This window comes from Marmota marmota, unplaced genomic scaffold (assembly GCF_001458135.2).
Source record: "Marmota marmota marmota unplaced genomic scaffold, marMar, whole genome shotgun sequence".
In the NCBI taxonomy this organism is placed as follows: Eukaryota; Metazoa; Chordata; class Mammalia; order Rodentia; family Sciuridae; genus Marmota; species Marmota marmota.
The window spans coordinates 17,618,799-17,630,155 of NW_026000108.1; the positions used below are offsets into that span (position 1 = coordinate 17,618,799).

An 11,357-nucleotide genomic window follows, 5' to 3' on the forward strand; every position below is an offset into this window, starting at 1 on the left:
TTCTTCTTCAAGAAGAGCAAGCTCTTTGCAGGGCTGAGGTGTGGGCAGGCTGCACCAGGGACAATGCAGAAGAGGAAATGCTTGTATTCCTGCGTTCTGCTAGGCTGGAAACTTCCAGAACAAACCAGAGAGCAGATCACAGAATCAGGGCATATGGAAATATTTCTCTCTCTCTCTCTTTCAACAAGGAATCACTATTGCATATAAATAAATCATCACATTCATTTTAATAGGTATTTGTTATGGTTTGGATATGGTCTGACCCCCAATGTTTTGTGTACTGGAAGCTTGCTCCTCAAAGTATGGTTTTGAGGTGGCAGGATGTTGGAGAGATGATCAGATCATGGGGACCTGCTCTCATAGAGTGATGGATGCTGGTTTCTCAGAGTGGATTAGGTTCCCTCCAGAGCAGGCTCTTGTAAGAGTGAGCCTGGTCCCTCACCAGAAATCGATGCCATTGCAATGCTCTTAGATTGCCATCGTGTGAGCTAAATAAACTCCATTTCCTTATAAAGTTCCAAGTCCAAAGTATTTTGTTATAGCAACACAAAGTGGACCACTATATATTTTTATTCAATTAAATGCCTAATGCTATAATTAGAATGTTAAATGTCTCCCAAAAGGTCTGTGTGTTCAAGACTTGATACCTTGAGGGGCACTATGGGGAAATGGTGAAAATTTTAGGATGTGGGTTCTACCAGTAGGTTTTAGAACTAGGGCACATGTCCTCAAAGGGGATTGTAGGATCCTAGTCTCTTCCTTTCTTCTTTTTCTGGCCCCTGGATCAGGAGGTAAGCCGTTTCTTTCCATGACTTCTGCCATAATGTGCTGCCCTTGCCAGAGGTCCAAAGTGTTGGCATGGCTCAATCTTGAATTGGAACCTCCAAAACTGTGAGCCAAAATAAATCTTTTCTCTTTATATGTTAATTACCTCAATTATTTCATTATAGCAACAGGAAGATGACTAATACATCTGATTTTCCCATTCTGTGGAAGGGGACTCTGTGGAAGTTGGAAGGAGCACTATTTGCCTGTTGAATTCAGAAGAACCATATGTCACTTATTAATAATGCTTACTCCACAGCGGTGATGATTGACACCAAAGTTGTACATCCATTTGTACTTTTAAAACTATATCTATAATATTTTACTTCCAACAATTTCTAAACTACAAATCATGATTCTTGATAATACATATAATATCTAAGTGATACTATCAATACTTGTAACATATTTAGCTCTTTGGAACTATGAACATCCAATGAGGCAGTGCCTCAACAGAGAAATAATCACTTTATCAATGTTTGCTATTATTATTTGCCTTGATACTATTATCCCTATTCTGCAGTTGAGGAAACTGAGGCTTAGAGAAGTTATATTTTTGCCCGAAATAACACAACTAGTAATCTGTGGAGCTGGATTTGATTTCATTTGGATCATAGAATGATCTATAGAGACTTCTTGATGGGATAGAAATGGATATAGAATCAAAAGAGCAAGAGCATTCATGGAGCAACTTCTTTCTTTAACTTAAATCAGAGGACAGTGCCAAAAGATGCTTTCCAATTGGTTAAGAAAAGATGGCCAGACACTGTTTCGCATGGTGAGAAAGCATTCATTTCCTGGGCTAATTTCAACAAAGGCACCGGTACCCATCATCTCAGAACAAACTCATTCACTCCATGTTTACTGGGGAACTTGTGGAAAATCCTTGGAACTCAATTGCATTCTGACATCCTATTCATCTTCCAGCTTATTTCCCATCACAGGTCCTGATCTTATTAGAAGGACCTGGGAGAATATCAGCAATGGCACCTTTTCTTTTTTTGTGTGACAAGTCATTCTGGAATGCATTTAATATCTTAAAATTGTCATTGATTGAAACTGGTAATTCTAAATAAGCAGTTCAAAACTAATATCCCTCTTATTTCCCCACTTAATCTTTTTTTCCTCCCGAGCCACATACTTGATCTTTTCAAAGGTATCTTCCTAAGTGGTCAACAAGCTATGGAATCATCCGATGGGAGGAACATGGAGGGAAAATCTCCAGTAGCACAGACCTCCCATGCGCTTGTCCTGTTCCTCACTGAATTTACTGCCTAGAAAGGAGCTTAGCAGATAGAAGGGGCTCAAAAATATGTAACAGACCCCCAAATAGAACTTATTCTTGAGAAAATTAGAGACTTGGGTCTCCACACCTGATTTTCCAGCGGGGCTTTTGTGACATGGAGATGGAAAGGAGGACGGTCACTCTGGGAGATTTGAGTGGCACCAGGTCTGTCTACTTTAAACATTCCTCCCAGAAAATTTTGTCAACTAAAATTCCCATCCTGGCCTCTGGATTTAGCATTTACAGAAGGATTCTGCCTTTGGAAGAGTTCTCAGTCAAGATAATTTAATTAGCTAATTAATGACCTTGAGCACCACAGGACAGAAATGTGGTGAGCTCTAGATTTAGGGGATAACCAAAGGGTGCAGGACCAAAAGGGCATCATAATTGGTTGCAGTCTGAACATAGGAGACCGAAAAGCAAATGCTACAGGGAAGGCTTTCTCTTAATTCACAATCCAACTAACCCTGGTCCCAGTACCTAATGAATGGTGTGTATTTGTTCCAAGAAGCCACATTTGCATGGTCCTTAAGAGAGAGATTGCATTATTAAAACCATGAGGTTGAACGCCTGCACCATCATTTCTCAGCTACCCAGTGAAGTGACGAGCCCCACGCTGGCCCAATTTCCTCATTTGTAAAGTGGGTATATTTGCCCCCTTTTTCTCAGGGTTTCAGGAATCAGAATTGAGATCATAAAAATGGCTACTGTAGGGTCCAGTGCAAAGGAAGCACCGAGAAATTGGTGGCTACTGTCGTTGTCGATCAGGCTTTTCAAGGCAATCTTAATCTTTCATAATAAAGCAAAAAGGAAGAAAATCCAGGAAGAGAGGACACTCATCAGGGAGAAGAAGCAAGGATAGGTGTATGCATCAAGCACTGAGTACATGCCAAATGTTTACTCGATTACTTTTCACATACAAACACTCTTTGAGAGGGAATGAGATTCATATTTATTAGTTTACTTTTTTTAATGTTTCTCCTCTCACTTCACCATGACCCTCAGACCCCAATTTTTCAGAATCCTCAACATAAACCTATGGGTCTGGGGATGCAGCTTAGTGGTAGAGAGCTTGCCTGGGCTTTATTCCCAGCACCAAAATAAACTATAATATTTACATAAACACTGATGAAAAGAGAAACAGACAGTACAGGAAGAACAAGGAAGTTCTACATAAACCAAAAGTTTACCTGCCTGAGGCCCAAACCAGGCCCTTAATCTTACAGGTCCCATGGGGGAGGGTGTCGGGGGAGAGGGCGAGCCCCACATGGCCAGTGGGAAGCTATCTCTTAGCAATAAAATCCTCCTGTCGAAGGGAAACTTGGTGTGCACACGGCTCCTACGACTTCTACTCTTAAGATTCCAGAGAAAGTGGCTAAAGGGGGAACTGATCCATTGCAATCCCAGAGTAACATATTCAGGGGACATCAACTTATAATCTTGGGATATCTTGAAACAGAAAACGTTCCATCCCTTCTGCTATTTTTCATCACCTCCTCAGAAATATTCAAATGAGTTGAGACAACTGCCTCACTTGGCCTTTGGATCTGTCTGTTAACTACTCCAGGGCTCCAGTGCTTAGTCATTTCTTAGCTCATGTCACTGACACCCTTCTCACATTTGACACTGACTCCAGTGACCTTGTAGCATCTGGCCTCCCAATTCCCTTGAACACCCCGAGCAGCCTGCTTCCACGAGCGCTCCTTTGAATGTCCTTTCTTCTTCTTCTTCTCTCTCTCTCTCTCCCCCTCTTTTTCCTTTTGACAAGGAAAAGAGCTATCAGGTGTCTGGAACATTCTTGAATAGCTGATTCCTGGAGTCCTTGTCCTCACTTCTTCCCCGCTGCACTCCACTGGCATTTGTTCCAAGATCTGCTCCTTTGCAAACAACGACCTGGCACGGAGCTGAGGTTTCCAAATGTTAACTCCCTGGCACGAGTCCTGTAGGTGCTGAAAGGATTTTTCCCTGATTTGCACACAAACCTTTCATTTTGATGCCTATCAGGGTCAGCTCAGCTTTTTGCCTTGCCTACAAGGTGGTTTGGAGGCCATGGCCCAGAGCATAAAGAAGTCTTTCTCCTCTTTTTTGGACTGCTGTTCAGCCACTCTCTCCTGGATACACGCAGTCCTCCCAGGCTCTTATTTATACCTCCTGGGCAGAGTTCCAGGGTGGACACTTACCCACTAACCAGTTTTTCAGACTTCCTCAGGCAGGTAGGTAAAGTTCCCTAGCAGCTTGGCTAGGCCTGCTCTCATGCTTTTGCTCAGATAAAATCTCATCTAAAGCTCCTTTAATCAAAGAACCCTTCCTCTTCCAGTGCCACTGTCAAAACTCTGATTTCCTAAGAGTGCCCGGGGACTGACTCTGCTGTCTACTTCAGGGGAAGGAGCCATCTCACCTGCCTAACTCTTAGAAACAAAAAGCAAATGGAGCATGGTAGAAGAAAAGTAAGAGAGAAGGAAACCCAGATCTACCACTCTGCCACTTATTCACTCTCTCATTCACAGAGGTCTTCTTGACCATTACCGTATGGAACTGGGGAAGGGTTTGGGGATTCTGAGATGCAACTGGTGAAGTCTTTCTCTGCACTTTGTCTTTCTCCAAAGCACACACTCTTAACATATGAGAAAACCGCCTGTAGTCTCTCTGACAGAGGAGAGAGGGCATTCCAATTAGAAGGAACAGCTTTTGCTAAGTACTGGAAATATGATAGAATATTCCAGAAGCCTTGACGGAGGCAAAAAGAGTGAGTCCATAGTGCAGAGGATCAACGGCATGAAGAGTTTGTAGAAGTAATATTTGGAGGGGAGGTAGATTACTCAAAGATGATTACCATAAATGTCAAGGACTTTGTCTGGTTCCATGGAATCATCTGAAACCCACTATAGGCTCTAAGTAAGGGTGGGGTAGAGTACAATTAGAGTTTTAGAAGATATATTTCAATGGCTAAGCAAAAGATATAGTGGGATTAATTATAAATGAAATAATGAGAATGAGAGGATAAATGTGAGAGTTTTGAAAGAAGTAAAATATACAAGATTTAGTGGTCAGTTAGATGTGGTCATGAAAAATAGCGAGTGCTCATTATGACTAAGTTTTTGTCAGAGCAGTTTGGGTTGATGAAAATCTCTGAAAACAGGAATGGAAGTAGGTTCTCAGGCAGTAAGATGAAGTGTTCATTTGGGGACACATGGTGTTTAAACTTCTGGAGGACACTCAAAAGGAGGTACCCAGTAGTTAGGTGTCCAAGAGTCTGAAGCTTGAGAAAGTGGGCAAGACGATTTCAAAGGCATCTTCCATAGTCTTAGGTGAGTCAGTGTTATCATGGTCACTGATGCATCCCCAAGGAAAACATGACAAAGACAAGATAATTAAAGGAAATAGCCAAGGAGATACCAGCATGAAAAATATGAATGGAAGCAAAGAAACTAATGGAGATGATACAAAGAATGACTAGAGCCACAAGGAAATGAGACTTAATGTACAAGTCTATTTTCCTATTTTCATGGCATGTCAGGATTAGAAGCCATCTGTGTCACTTTAGAGACGTAGTGGGGGCACCTGGAAGGAAGACACACTGGCAAAGTTCTTTCCACTGGTCCATGGTAAAGCCAGAACTGGCCCATAGTAAACCAAGAGTGCCTGGTTCCAGCACAGGCTGGGGTTTTCGTTTTTGCTTTTATTTTTGTTTCCCTCACTGTCTAGAAGAGGGTATAGAAACTGAAACAAAGCTGAATTAAAACTTATATCTTTTGGCCCTCAGATTTCAGCACAAGTTTTCCATCTTTGCAAGGACATCATCCATCTGACCACTAAGAAAAGGAGATGTGTGCCTGGCTCATCCAGGTTCTTTTGTTTAGATTAGCCTAGGAAATGTCATATCTATCCCACCAAATTGGCTTTAGGTTCCAATTTTCTATTGAGGAAACTGAGACCAAGATATATAGAAACCCATGCCAAGGAGTCACATAGCTAGGGGTCAACAGTCATTTCACTGTCCATGGTCTTAATTATTTCTGTATGTCAACTTCTGCAGATTTGGTGCTGACTCCATATGCATTCTACTCAGCAGGGTCATGTTCAGGGGGCCAGCCTTAATAACACTTAGAAGATGGTAGACTGATAAAAAAAAAAGTTTTGTTCTCTATATTGGGGGACAGAGATAAATTCCAATGTGGAGCCATAGCTTTTGAGAAGTTAGCCACGTCTTTCAGGAAATGCCATCAGTTGAGAACTAGCTCCGAGGTTATTAATGAAGTCAGTGCTTTCTACTTTCAGAGCATGCCTATCATTGTGTGGGGCCCTCAGCCTCTTGTGTTGGAAATGAGTTCATGTAGCCCCCATATGACATGCTATTTTTATTCCTTGCCCAGATCAGCCATAGTCTAACAATGCATTTCAAAACACCACTGATGGAAGCGCCACCTGAAACCTCTTCTCCCAGATACATATCTCCTCCCATTTATCATTTCGAGAAAAGAAAAAAATCTTACTGCACCGCAACATTTTCATCTGCTTTGGTTTCAGCCAGAGATAAACCGTGCCTGCTGCAAACTAATTAATATCACTCACCTGGAAAGCAGAAAATGGGAGACTACAGGCTTCTCTCTCTTGATAAACAGATTGCTAGGTAAGGGATACACATGGATGTGACATTCATTTGGCCGTAGAAATAGCAAAAATAAGACGTTTTTAGACAGATATTTGGAAGTCATGAGCAAATATCCCCAGGCTCCATCCATTTGAGCTCAGGTGAGTCTTTTGCACTAAGTTTCAAGCTTCCGTAAGTCCCTAGAATCAGCAGAAATTTCTAGGCCTCTAGGGAAGTGCCCCCAAAACAATGACCAGAGTTGTTCAAATAATGGCCAAGTCCTAAGAAAGCCGGCTGTGCATCCCAACACTGGGCAGCTCCTTCCCTGACTCAAGTTTCTATTGAGGCCCTGAGGTAGTCTGGACCAAGAGGAGTTGGAAAGCTCAACCCTCATTCTGCACAGACTGGAGCACTGTGACCCTCTTCCATATGAAGAAATCACACTGTCATTACTGTAGAACTGTTGGGGTCTGGGTGGTTCTGTGAATAAAGCCAGGAGGAGGAAAACACCACCACATAAATATGTCTTTCTAATTCTCAAAGAAGGATGGAGGGATCCTTTTCCCATAACATAAATGGCCATAAATGGACATTTTTTTTATATAGGACCTTGAAAAGAATGATATTCCAGAAGTGACTCAGAGCCAGGAAATTGGTGGATTAGTTTAGCTAAACTTGAAAATTCTTTCCATTTTTTATTCATCCACCCATTCAGTGAGTCGACATCTTTACAAACTCAACAGGCAAAATACAAGTCAATGAATAATTTAGAATATGATATCATCAATGTTATGATAGATGTATGTGTAGAAGTTCTACAAATCCAGGGACAGACAGTAGGGAGAGATGGGTCAGGAAAATTTTTATAGATGAAGCAACACTTGGACTAATTTATTGAGCAATAATAAGTGTTCATAAGCAAATAGAGAAGAGAAATTTTGATTGTTCTCAACCTCAGAGGAGATCTGGGAAAAGGAAGTTTTGCTACTTCTGCTGTCCCTGTTGGCTAATGCTGCATATCTAGGGCCAGTTCAGACAGGACAGATTCTGTGGAGCCTCCACTGTCCTTCCTCCCTACAGAGTAGAGGAATTAATCCTATAGACCTTGGGACATTGCTTGCTTCCATAGTCATTGCACCATGTGCATCTCCTGGATTTCAAATTTTTTTGAGGATAGTTGTCTCCTTAATCCAATTTCACCATTTTGGCAATGAAATAGCATCTGGAATATAGTAGGTGTTTTTTTTTTTTTTTAAAAAAAAAAAAAGTTTGTCAACTATAATGTACGTCTTTGTACTTGATTAGGAGTTTCCTGGAGGTAGGAGGTATACAATTGAACCCTTCTGTGCTTGGCACTGTGCTTTAAGTAGATATTGATTGATGTTTGATGAACAAGGAGTCACTCAAATTTGAGCCTAATGGTAAAGTTGATGACATGCTCACTATGGGACCTTTCTGTGGGCACCCAGTGTCACTGTTCTTCCTCCAGGCAGTGAGGACATGAGTGTCCAGATTTCTCTCACTTTTGCCCTAATACAATTACCTCTCATCTTGAAAATAGCTTACCAATGTGTGCTCTGCAGGGTTATCATTTCTAGCTTAATTTAAAAATACATGAATCACCAGATTTTGAATTCCCAGTATTATCTGTAAGCCATAGAAGAGGTATTTTGGAGAAAAGGATCTACCCTGGACTTTCCAACTCATTCTATTGATGCAGCTGCCTAATCTGTAATAAGACTTTTTTCCACCTTCCTTTTTGGCTATACCTGAAGGAATTGTCAATATCACTACTGTTCTTATGAACTCCTTTTTTATCTGCATGATCTTGTTCTTGTTCTTGGGTTTCTGGTTCATGTTCCAATGTCATATGGTGCTAGACAACCCATGGTGTACCTGAAACACTAATGGCAGACTACATTCTTACTGAGGCTCTACTACTATATGACCCAAATCTTACCATTTTTGACCCTGACCATACTCTTTTGTGTCTTCTTAAACCCACGTCCTGAGGTTACTTCCAATCCATAGAGTTTACCCTTTCAAATAAAGTCTATGAAATGCACTGATACAGCCTTTCCCTTAAACTTCTTGGATTTCCTTTGGGAGCAGGAGGGGGAACCTGGAGGGATAGGCGAATTGCCATGGATTTTATATGACTTGTTACTCAAGATGTTTCGTTAAGCTGCCAAGAGATTCACAGCCTACCCACGTCTCTAAAATAACCCGTTTTATTTCAGTCCTTGACCTGAGCTTTGTAGTAATCGAGAAAGTCACAGCAACTAAAAGGTGTGGAAATGGAGAGTTGTCTGTATATGTGTTGGGTGATCAACACATATGTCAGCAAATGGGGTGGGGACAACAAGAAAGAGAAAGGAGCTGGAAAAACTGAGAAAAGCTTCCTTTGCTCTCCAGGTTTTCCTCGTGGCCATTCGTTTCTTGGATTTAGACATTCATTGATTATGGACAATGGTCACGGGTACAGAAGGTCCACCACCTAGAGGAGAAGTATGCCCTCCAACCAGGCTCATAGACCAAGTTCTAGCCAGATTCTTCCAGAATAACATGCTGCACTTCCTCCATTAAGCTCAATCTCCTCAACAATCCCCTTCTTATTTGGTCTGTGAAATGAATCACGAAGAGATTATTTTCGGGGCAAATCGGTAGAAAAATCCTGATGCAGGCAGTTCCCCTTCTGATTGCAGCCTGACTCGTACTTATTGAATATCACATCAAGTAGTGGTTCAGGGGTTTCAAAGGAGAGTTCAGCAAAAAGTGGGGGCGGGGAAGCCCACAAAGTTTTTCCAAGTACCTACTGCAGAGTTATCAGGTCACAGATCTAAATGTCAGCACTGTATGCCTGATTTGCACATTCCAAACCAATTTGGTAATTTTTTAAGAAATTTTTATCTGCATGCATGAACAGCTTTGGAATACTGAAACAATTTAGAATCATATTTATTTTGCTACAGTTCAATTAACTTAAGTGCTGAAACAGGCGCTCCTACTAGTAACTAGTTTAATCGGTTACTATTACAAGAAATCATTTCCTCAGTGTTGGGACGCTCCGGTGTCCTCTCTGGATAGGGCAGATCTCACATAGGTATGCGGGACTGGGAAGGTGAAGAGTCTGGCAAAAATCTCTGCCCTAACAAAAAAGAAAATTCAAAGAGCTCATTCTCTTATTTAAAAAAAAAAAAAAAAAAAAAAAAAAAAACACTATCCAGGAATCCAAGGTGGGTTTCCATCTTCTGCTGTGATTTTATCACCTCCTGTTCCCCTGGAACAACTTTACAGCCACTCAATAAGCACAATGAGGGTGTGGATCAAGGGTCGAAGACTTTTAAAGCTATTGCATAAATGCACTTAACCATGAACCAAAGTGATAAATAGGAAAGCAAAATGAACGTCAGGAGCCCTGAGAAGAATGATTAGCAGGGACAGTCAGAGCAGCTGCGAAGGCAACACCTGAAACAAGGAGTCCCTTCTGGCTTCCACCGAGGATCAATTGTCCTAATTGCATTTGCATTAAAAGGCACAACTGGCAAGTGGTGAAAAGGATTCCTTACAGGAGAAAAACATATGTAAATTTTCAAAAGACACAGAGTAGTTCTGCATGTTACTTTTGTGTATGTGGAAATGTAGTTGAAGGAAAAATGAACAGAAATTGCACACACGAACCATCCGGGAGAGATGACTGCGGAGGCAGGAGAAAGAAAGGGATTGGTGTGTGATTTGTTTTCACTTTGGGTATTTTGGATAAAACGTTAAGATCTCATAAATCTGGGTAATAGATATGTGGGACTCAATTCTATTATTTTGTGCACTTGCATGTTTATTTGAATGCTTTTCTAATTAAAACATAAAGAACACTTTAAAAAGAGTATGCTAGTGTCTGCTTTGTAGCCATTGTTAAACCATTTAATGAGAATTCCTCTCCCACTCTGGATAGCACAAGCCCTAGATTATTTTTATTAAGGTTCATAGAATTCCATAGATGGAAGGATGTGCCCACCTTCCCCTCCCCCCACTTCTTCATTCTAAAGGGCATTTTCACTGAGTGTGGCCACTGGATTGGGGCCCAGTCTTTGTAACATTAGAAACAGAGTTCTCTTTCCCTACTAACATTGTACTTGTTGTTCCAGGTACAACCTCAAAGAGGCTATCCATAGGCTGAGACTGTGAGTGTCTGGAGATCAGTGTCGACAGAAATCCCAAGACTTAACTGTAGAGAGGTTAGCATGGTAGAAAGACAGGCAGAGAATATATTTGAGAAATCTGAAGAAGTCCCCTGTCACAATCAGATGGTAGTCAACCTAGCATTCTGTCAGAACAATGAATAGAGACTCAGGATTGAGGAAGCCTTTGGTCAAAAGGTGGCTTGTCAAAGTGGCCATGGCTTCCCCGGTATCCTAGCCTTGAACCAGAAAATTTTAAAGCCACTAGGAAAACCATGAAAAGTGCTTGAATGTTGGCTCATTTTGTTATTTATTTCCTCAAAAGTAAGGGTGAACTGAGCCTCCAAATCCAGGCTAACATAGGGAAGTTGTTCATCGGTCCACTCAAACGCAGCTGGACGCTGGGGTCTCGGCTCTGTGCCATTCTCTGCCCTAAATCCTCATAGACATGGATGATACAGATAGTCCTTGACTTTAG

General features: G+C 41.4%; 1 long non-coding RNA gene across 2 annotated transcripts in view; it reads left to right on the forward strand.

Annotated features, from left to right (window-relative positions):
* Positions 1 to 11,357, forward strand: part of LOC125610940 — a 103,324-nt gene that overhangs the window by 87,696 nt on the left and 4,271 nt on the right. The gene's annotated exons all lie outside the window — the stretch shown is intronic.